This window comes from Psammomys obesus, unplaced genomic scaffold (assembly GCF_907164565.1).
Source record: "Psammomys obesus unplaced genomic scaffold, mPsaObe1.curated_primary_1811, whole genome shotgun sequence".
Lineage (NCBI taxonomy): Eukaryota > Metazoa > Chordata > Mammalia > Rodentia > Muridae > Psammomys > Psammomys obesus.
Genome location: NW_026589732.1, coordinates 6226490 through 6236911, shown reverse-complemented (window position 1 = coordinate 6236911; position 10422 = coordinate 6226490).

Sequence of the window (10422 nt, the reverse complement as noted above, 5' to 3'; positions counted from 1 at the left end):
AGGTCCCTTGGCCTGGCCTTAGAGGTGCCTGCTTACTGATCCCAACAAGGTCCTCCTCCCCTTCCCTGTGACCCTAGTTTATCAGGTATCTTCAGGACTGGCTGCCATGTCCTCCTCTGTGGCCAAGCAAGACTGTTCTTCCCTCGGTGGGCAGGGGGAGGTAAAGGAGCCAGTCATTGAGTTCATGTCAGAAATAGTTCCTGTTCCCCTTACTTGGATACTGAGCTACCATGGGCTACATCCAAGCAGGGGTTCTAGGTTATATCAACACATGGTCCTTGGTTGGAGAAACAGTCTCATAGAGGACCCTCATGCCTTGATATATTTTGTCCTTGTGGAGCTCCTGTCCTCTCCTGATCATATTAACTCACTCTTTTATCATATGATTCCCTGTACTCTTCCGAAGGTTTGGTTATGAGTCTCAGCATCTGTTTTGATATGCTGCTAGATAGACATTTGCTCAACCATGTTTGCAGCAGCTTTATTCAAAATAGCCAGAACCTGGAAACAACCCATATGTCCATCAACGGAGGAATGGATACAGAAATTGTGGTACTTTTAAACAATGGAATACTACTCAGCCATTAAAAACAAGGAAATCATGAAATTTGAAGGCAAATGGTGGGTTCTAGAAAAGATCATCCTGAGTGAGGTATCCCAGGAGCAGAAAGACACACATGGCATATACTCACTTACGTAGTAAGACAGGATAAACATACTAAAATATGTGCACCTAAGAAGATAAACAAGAAAGAGGCTCCAGGGTAAGATGATCAATCCTCACTTAGAAAGACAAATGGGATGGACATAGGAAGTAGGAGAAAACAAGAAACAGGACAGGAGCCTATCACTGAGGGTACCTAAAATAAAGTTCTAAAGCAACATTTTCATTTGAGTGCAACAACACATGGGCCTCAGGCTGGCTGGCTCGAAGCTTTTCTTTAGACTCTGATCAATTATTTGTCTATTAAGCTTTGCTTCCACGAGGTTCTAGACATTTCCAAAAGCAAGAAACGGTGATAAAACTTCACCTTTACAGTATTGTGCCAAAATGACAGCCCTGTACCTTTTCAGCCCATTCGGTTTCAGAGCCAATCACTGTACCTTTGGAGAGTCACAAACTTCATGTCATTTGACAGACAGGGCCGACAGCATGATTTATATAGAATTAGTTAGAAAAAAAATGGAGCTTCAGCTCCTCTCAACACCTTAAGATTATGGAATAGAAATCTGTCTATGAGGTAGTGAGGTAAGGTAGATAGGAGGAAAAGAAGCAAACTGCAACTTGGCCACGAGGCTGATGCAACTGCAGATTTTTACTAGAGTAAGATCATCCAACATGGCCAACCAGCTGCGCTGCCCATGTCCTTTGCTTCATTATAACAACATAAGTAAGTTTGTAAATTTGCCTTCTCCCATCATGATATCATCCCGACATCATAGCACATCAAAGAAATGTGTGTTACAAAAGCCTCACACACTCCTGAAATCCTCCACATTTTCTCTGCCTTAACTCATGAGTAATTCTCTCCTTCATTTAAATTTGTCCATAAAATCAACCATCTAATCTCCTGGAGAGATTACTTTCTTCCTTGAAATGGCCACACCCCTATTTTGGTAAGTACTTCTCTCTGTAGCTTAAGAATCTCCAACAATGGGGCTGGTGATGAAACTCAGTTTTCAGAGTACTTGCCCTCCATTCACAAAGTACTGGGTATGACCCCCAAGTATTACATAAACTTGGCCTGGTGGCACATGCTTGTAATCTTAGCACTGGTCACAGCAGATGGGAGCAAAAGTTCAATACTGCCTTCAATTACAAAGAGAGATGTATGTTACCAAGGACAAATGAGACCCTGTCTCAAAAAAGGAAAGAGAGAGAGAGAAGAAACTTAAACTGGAGGTGGGGTGAGACAGTGGAAATGGGAAATGGTTGGGCTTCAGGGAGGAAAGCACTGAAGGTGGAATGCTTATTTGGAAATACAGGAAAAGTTATCACTTTAAGTGTCAGTACAGTGTTTACAAATGGAGAAGGAATGTTGAAAGGAGGGTAAGGAATGGGGAGTAGGTCTGAGGTCTAGGCAGACCTCCAGTTCTAACTATTTCTTGATCTGAGAAATGATTCTACCTCTGCTTGCCTAGTAATTGCTAGTTAATATGTAAATACATTGAACAATTAAATTTAACATTAAAATTATATAATCTTGAAAAATAAAATGGGTTAAATTGTGGCCAGAATATTCTCAATTTTGCTTTAACTAAATAACTGCAGACTTAATTTAAACGCTAGCAACACTACATTAAGTATACAAAACAAAATCATTGATAGCTAACAGCATCTACACACTAAGTGTTTCTAAATACAATTTTTTTTCACTTTCATCTCCAGGCTGAGAGAATATCAAATACAAAGGAAAGTGTTTAGCTACCCACAAATACAATAATGGTTAAGTCAGTGTGTATGGGGAATGCCTGAGCATACATCATTTTACCCTTTCTCTGGGTGATCTACAGTGACAGCCTTGGTCTTCTTGTTTCTCCTCTTCTGAACAGTTATTCACAATCTTAACCATTCCTTCTGGCATGTTGGCAAGCAGTTAATAAACAGTTGTAGACTGAGTAAGTTTTATTTCATTAAATTCATGGTTTGGAGTTGTCCTTATTGTAAATTTAAATAAAAGCAGGTATTATAATACAAAACTGAGACTAAAACGTGGAAAAGATATTTTGTTCCACACTCTGTAATTTTTCCCATTTGTACACTAGATATGTCATGCTTTTATGATTAGAGGAATAAAACGGAATAAAAATATTTGACAAGTAGAACTGAAAACTATGATTTTATGACCAAGCTGAGTCTCTGGAAAAATAAGCAGGAACAATCAACCTCACTGTCATTTGGACCACCCGTTGTTACAGTTTTAGAGTCTGGTACAATGGCATCTGTGAGAATACATACTCAATTACATGCATACATACATTACTCAATTAGATTTTACCCTTTGAAATTGAATTTGGGAGCCAAGGCTGAGCCAAGTATTCTAGTGATTATAATTTCTCAGTCCCACCTCCTGCCTTAATCCACAATTTATATCTGCATATATTTCTTCCTGCAATAATTACTTGTGCATTAAACCTGTGTGCCTCTAGACTAATGACCCAGGGTTTCCCTGCAAGTGTTTGTTATCTCCACATGAAAACAGTGCTGCAGAGGAAAGGCCTGTAGCCCACAGAGCCCAGAGTCCAGGGCGCTTCCCAAGACTATCTGACTTCATCCTATATCTACCTTGAATAAAGTATTTTCTAAGAAGGTAGCCTTTCTCACAGCCTTGGTGGACTAGATGGGCTTTGCTGGTGGTTGCAAAAGGCAAGGACGTGGCCTTACAAGAGGCAAAATAACAAGTTTCCCTCAATGTAAGCAAACCTCACAGGAAGTCTCTTGGAGACTTGCTATTCCTCCATCTTTATCTTTTCAGTCCCCTCTGAAGCCCCTTCTAATTTCCTCAGTTCTCTACCCTCTATTAATTTTCTTTCCTTACACAAAGCAATGTGCTTATACCTGATTCTCTAAAATTTTCTCACCACGCCCACATTTAACATTAGTTTCAAGTACAAAAGGCTAACAAGTTGAGGATTAAATGCAAGCGTCTGTGCCTGCAAATGCACATACACACATACACATGCCTTTAAATGTGTGTGTGTGTGTGTGTGTGTGTTCCTAAAATGCACAGTAATTAACAGATTCATCCCCAGACAGAGGAGATGAAGTAAGAAAAAGAATTCAAAGTATGTAATGTCTTAGCAAGTGTTGGTTGCAATGATCTGAATTTTTGTCTACCTTTGTAACGCTCATTGGTAAGGATATTGCTTACAATTAATTGGTAACTTCATGCATGATGGTGGTGCTCCAGCTTTCTGTCAATCCTTTACCCAAACTGATAGTCATCTCTTAAAACTGAGAAATTTCACTCTTCTTTTAAAAGCCATTTCTCTACTATGTTTTAAGTTTGGATTTCACAAAAGCCCCAGACAGTGAATAATTTCAAAATAAACATGCAGGAATGTATAAAAACAAAAATACAAAAAAAACAAAAAACAAAAAAAACAAACGAGCAACCTCTTTCCAGCTGCATTCTCACCCTGACACTTCTGATACTCAACAATCTGCTCATCTTTTCACAAACCTGAAGAAACTCAGATGTAATAATAGACACATCTGTGTGTGTCCATGTCTGATGGTGGCTTTCCAAAAATAAAGTTCCATCATTCAGCTTGGGTTTTTTAAGTATGTGGAGTGTTTAATCACTACCCTTTTTGATGCCTATATGACAATACACAGTAATGAGGCTCCACAATTAACTTGGTCATTTTTTTTTCCACTCAGATCATTTTTAAATTCTTTTTCATTTTTTCTCCTCTTGGCTATTCTCCAGCATGTATCATTGTACATGTATCCTCTTTCAGGTCTATATGCCACAGTCCTTGAAGTAACATTAAAATATATGTGCGTTCTGATTGTAAAAATATTTCCAAGTGAATTTCCCAGAGGTTTGAGGAATCATGCTGCCCCAGAAGCATTACGAAATAACCCATTTCCCTGCATTCCTGCAAGCCCTGTGGTAATTGATCTTTATAATTTTTTCAAGTCTAATAGACAAAAAAATGGTGCTGTTGCTATGGTGTCCATTTTGCTAGCTGCTGTGAGGCTGGCTTTGTTTCACACAGTTATTGTCCATTGAGGTCTGGTCTTGTCTGATCAGTACTTACACACGGCTTTTTTTCTGCTCTTCTTTTTCTCATGTGCCCTTATTGCTAATTGGGCGCCCTTACCTATTGTCATATTTATTGGAAATATTCATTGGTGTTTAACATATCTTATCATCCTCATACTATAATTCAGTTCAAACCATTTATGCAGTAAAATGCTGGCTTATACCATACCACTTGAGGTTACAGAATCCTCTAAATTTTCTCTGAAATGGTCTTTTATATGTACCCCAAATTCCTGCATCTGCCTTCCATGTGCTGTAATTACAGATGCATGTGACCATGCCCAAATCTTGATAAAGGCATTATATCATTTTTTTAAATTTTTGTGTTTGCTTCATGTTTAAGAAATACTTATCAGACTCAATATGACAAAATGTTTTTTATATTGTCTTCTAAACATTTAATAGTTTGGTCTTACATTAAATTTACCATCCAATGTTAATTTCATTGTTGTTTTCAGAGTGAGAAAATGGTGGACATTCTTTTTTACCTATAAGGTACTTGTCCCAACACCATTTGTTAGATTATTAATTCATATAAAAATAACTGCCTTATTTGTCATGATAGATAATCAATCACATTATATTTCTCCTGTCACTCTTTCTCAGCACCATTGCAATGATGTTTCTTAATTTCAAAGCATTATTATAACTATTTTAAGACTACCTTTCCACAGATTTCTTATCTTTGTAATATTTTGTCAAAACAGGATTTTAATTTGTAAACCTTTACCCTCTTTGTCTCTCTATTTTCCCCAATTTTATTAAATTTTACCCACCTTCCTAGTTGGTTGAGCCAATAATGTAGATTCTAGCTACTTTTCTCTTTCCTGAACAGATACAACAAGTTCGTCACCATTATTTTCACCCCACAGTAGCTCCCTTGCTAACAGGCTATTCCTGTCTCTCCTTATAATCTTAAAACACTCCACACTAAGTGTCCAGGCTTGGTAAGATAGTTGTTATTTAACCCTATGTCATAGCTGCTCTTCTATTGCTATAAGATACCATGACCAAGATAACTTATGGAAAAAATATTTTATATTTTATTTGGGGCTTACAGTTTCGAAGAGTGAATCCATGAGCATCATGGCAGGAAGCATGCAGTAGGAAGGCAGGCATGGCACTGGAAAAAAAATAGCTGAGAGCTTACATATAGAGATACAACTACAGAGCAGAGAGAGGGAGAGCTAAGTGGAAATAGCTGGAATCTTTGAAACCTCAAAGTCTGTCACAGTGACACACATTCTCCAAAAAGGCCACACATCCCATTTCACCAATTGGGGCTCAAATATTCAAACAGATGGCCCCATGGGAGCCATTCTCATTCAAGACATCGCATTACCTAAGTTCAGTCCAATTCCGTGGCTTTGCACATGATACACCTTTGCCTGAAATAATGGTCTGTCAGATGAATCCTTTTCTTGTCTCTGGTTAAGAAATAATGACTCATATCTTCAGCAATGTCTTATTTGTAAAATGTTTTTTTTTTTTCTAAAGTTCTCATTGCCCAATTGACTTAGAGGTATACCACCAAGCGTGTAATATGCATTCCCTCATAAGCATGTTGCACTAAAATCAGGCACTGAATCTTTCTGCTTGGGAGTGACAGCTCATCTTTGTGACACCAAAGCAGCAGCCAACAGGAGGCTTGTTGCTTGGGGAGCACAAAAAAAGAACACATGGTTAACCTTGGTCAAAGTGGTTCCTTCCTGACAGGGTGTTCACTGTGGTACTCCAGGGCATTTGGAATAGCACAGCTCCCGTATAAAGACAAGACTTTTCAGCAAAAGAGCCCTGGTTCAACCTTAGATCAGGAGCAGGGACTGCCAAGGCTCACTGAGCATTCCTAAAAGGCTATCAAACCTGAGGGGACTGTCAGCAGAGTCTTGAAAAGAATACCTGGAAAGGTGGCTGGTGCCAACAGGTAGGAAATCTGCATTTGTGGAGGGGACCTTCTAGAGACCTTAGATAATCACTCCAAAAAGAAGTATCACACTGAGTTGGCTTACACATGCTGTTTTCATGTTTCTGTCTGTGTCTCTACCTTTGCTTCTCTGTCTATCTTTCTCACTCTCTCTCTTCTGTGTAAGTTATATGTGTGTGTATGTTTGTGTGTGTGTTTGTGTCTTTGTGAGGAAAGTGGTGTTTGTTTGTTTGGTGTGTGTGTGTGTGTGTGTATGTGTGTGTATGTCTGTCTGCCGGCCTGTCTTTCTCTGTGTCTGTGGGGTAATGGGTAATGTCCGTGTGTCTGTCTGTCTCTGTCTGTCTATCTCTCTCACTCTCTCTGTGTTTCTCTGTCTCTATGTGGCAGGATGAGTATATGTGTCTCTTTGTCTCTCTGTCTCTCTAACTGTGTGTGTCTGATGTCTATCCATCTGTCACTGTGGGGAGGGTATGAACGTGTATATATGTCTCTCTGTATCCTCTCTCGGTCTATCTCTTTCTCTCTCTGTGTCTGTCTGTCTCTGTGGAAAGGGTGTGTATCTATGTGTGTGTAATGTCTTCTCTGTGGGTGTGTCTGTTTGTCTCTGTGGGAAGGGTATGTATGTATATGTGTGTATGTCTTTCTTTTTCTCTCTCACTCTCTTTCCCTGTGAGTGTGTGTGAGTTTGTGTTTCTGTGCACACAAACATGCACACACATTCACAGGCATCTCTGTGGCACAGTCATGCACAGGCATCCGTGTGGCTTCGCTCACCCTCGCCAGCTCTGTTGCTCGAGGCTCTGTGTACTGGGAGTGTTCAGGCTGCCACAGGAGCTGTCACTCCTCCTTGTTGCTGTGACAAGTCTCAGCAGTTTGTTGTTGTTCTGTGTGGGAGTGAGCCCTAGGGTACAAGTTCCTTCCCAAACCTCTCCCTCAAGCTGCAAATGCCATTCGACTCATTTTTCATTACAATCATCAGAGGACCTTTAACAATTCTAAGGAAGTTATTGCATTCCTTCACATCTTTTCTCAAATATCTGATTGCAATCCAGTTCTCCAGAGAAAATCCAAGAGGCCTCTTTAGTACTTGTAAAAGGAAGGGTAAATTTTTTTACTAGCGTCATTGTTTTAAAGCTGAAAAGACCTTGAGGACATTCTGATTACATCCATACATTTTTGTACCTGAAAAACAAAAGTTTCACGCGCCTAGAAAGGGACCTAGTATGCTCAGTAATCACTCAAAGAATCTGTGCTGTGAACAAAAAACCTTCAAGGAATGGAGACAATTCCAATATCACACACAAATCTGTAACAGACCAAATACTTCAGTTCTTTACTCTGGAATTCATGAGCTTATAAAAGCAATGGTCATTTGTTGAAACAATATAAAATATGTACATATTTAAACATTTGCTAGAAAGTTGTTAGTCTCATAACTGTTGTTAAAAGCTAAAAGTCATCTTAAGAAAAAGCAGTCTTTGTTCTTTGATTTTACCTAAGACAATTTCATTGTTTATATCTTACTTATTACTAAATGTGTATTTTACATCTTTCAAATTCCATTAGTTTTAATTAGAAAAAAAAAGAGAATAAAATCTTGAATTGTGATTTTTTTTTTAAAGTAGCAACATGGCAAATAAATTGTGTATCACAACACTGTTTAAACTGGGAGCTTTGTCTTTTAATTGTAGTTATGTGTGTCAGTGTGTAACTATGTGCACAAAGGTATGAGTGCCAACATGGGGTAGAAGATAGCATTGGATGCCCTGTTCTAGAGCTGAGGTTACAGGCATCTGTGAGTGTGAGCCAGCTGACAGGAGTTCTGGGAACCAAACTAGAGCCTCTGAAAGAGAAAAGCAGCAAGCACTCTTAACTCCTGAGTCATCTCTGCAACTCATAAGTCAGACTTGTTTTTTACAACAACATATATAAAAACTCTACCCAAGAAGTTGAAGGCATCAAAGGAGCAGTCTTCATTTAGGGCTGAACTACCCCTTTTAGTCCATGTAGTTGCAAGACCTTTTGCCTTTAAAAGAATTCAAAGAAAATAGGAAGATGAGACCCATAAGCAACTTAGAACCAGAGTTCATAGGGAGGTTTATTAAGGTTTATCTGACTCTTTTTTGATTGTGTGTTTATGTGTATCTGTGTGTGGCTATGTACAAGAGAGTGCAGGTGGCTGCAGCATCCAGAAGACAGTGTCAGATCTTTCATAACAGGAGTTACAGGGCATCATGGATTTTCCTGGTGTAGGTAATAGGGCCCAAACTTAGGTCCTCTGATAGAACAGTATGTTTCATTAATTGTTGAGCCATCTTTCCAGACCCAAGTCTTGGAAATGTTTAAGGCTTCATAAGGTATACAAAGGCACTCATCTCCAAGGTCTGTTCCAAGTTTTGTTAGAAATGCTGTGTTTTAAGGAAGAAAGAGCTTTGAAATGTGGTTGCCACTAAATTGCTTAGAATTAGAAATCTTCAAGGAAACTCTGTATGACAATCAAAAAGGTTATCAAGTAGTTCTTTCTCAAACTACTGACTGACTCTAAAAATATCTGTTGCATTTTCTGGAAAATATGCATATTTTCAACCTCATAAATAAAACTGCTTGTGAGATTCAGAAATGAGCACTGATGGGCTTCCTGTGCCTAAACCGGATGAGACTGGCCAAGCTGACTTCTATGTAGAGGAATAGTGACTATGAACTTTGTACTTCCCTTGGGAACTGACGTGTCTACTCGTATTCTCTGATATAAACTGCACTGTACTGTAAGAAAAGCCTTACTTCATCTCCTTGAGAAAGAACCACTAGAAATTAATGGATGTGTTTCACTCGACATACTTCAACATTTTGAAAACATTCTAATAGCTACTTTTATTCTCTTTATGGCACAAATGTGTTCAAAGGAAGTAATCATGACTACTCATCAATGAGAGAGGATATCTGCTTATAATAATGATACTCCCAACATGACCCTAAGATAATTTTAATCCAAGAAGACAAAATAAGGATTTGAGCCAAAAGGAAGATGAGAACTTCTTACTCTGGCTCTAAAAAAAATGACAGAATCTAGAGGAGCAGAATTTTACACTCAAGCTGACTTTCAAGACAAAAAGGGGGTAGGCTTTCTCTGCTGATATGCAGTTAGAAATCAGACAAAGATAGGCTTTAGTGTTCTACAATAGCTGTAAAAGAGTACATTTCTCAAAGGAGTGTCTTCTCTTAGATGGGTCATGCATGTATCTAAATCATTCTGTTTCTAAGGAGTAGGGGAGGAGGGATAGGGGACAGAAGGAAGGAGAGTGGGAACAGGAGAGGAGAAAGGAGGGGGCTACAATCATACTTTAAAGTAAATAGATAGATAGATAGATAGATAGATAGATAGATAGATAGATAGATAGATAGATAGATAGAAATGAAATTGTGTAATTTGTAGGAAATTGGATGCAACTGGAAAACATTGTCAATTCTTGTTTTCTTCTGGCTTTCAGAGGCCCTCTGTAGCAGGTTCCGAGGTTGTTTCCTATTTTCTTTTTCTTCTGATGTCCATCCTCTTTGCTTTCAGGATGGGGATTGAATATTTTAGTTAGGGTTCTCTCTTTTGCTTAGTTTGTTTAGATGTACAGATTTTAGTGGGTTTATTCTATGTTGTATGTTTATATGAGTGAGTATATACCATGCGTGTCTTTTTGCTTCTGGGACAACTCACTCAGGATGATCCTTTCCAGG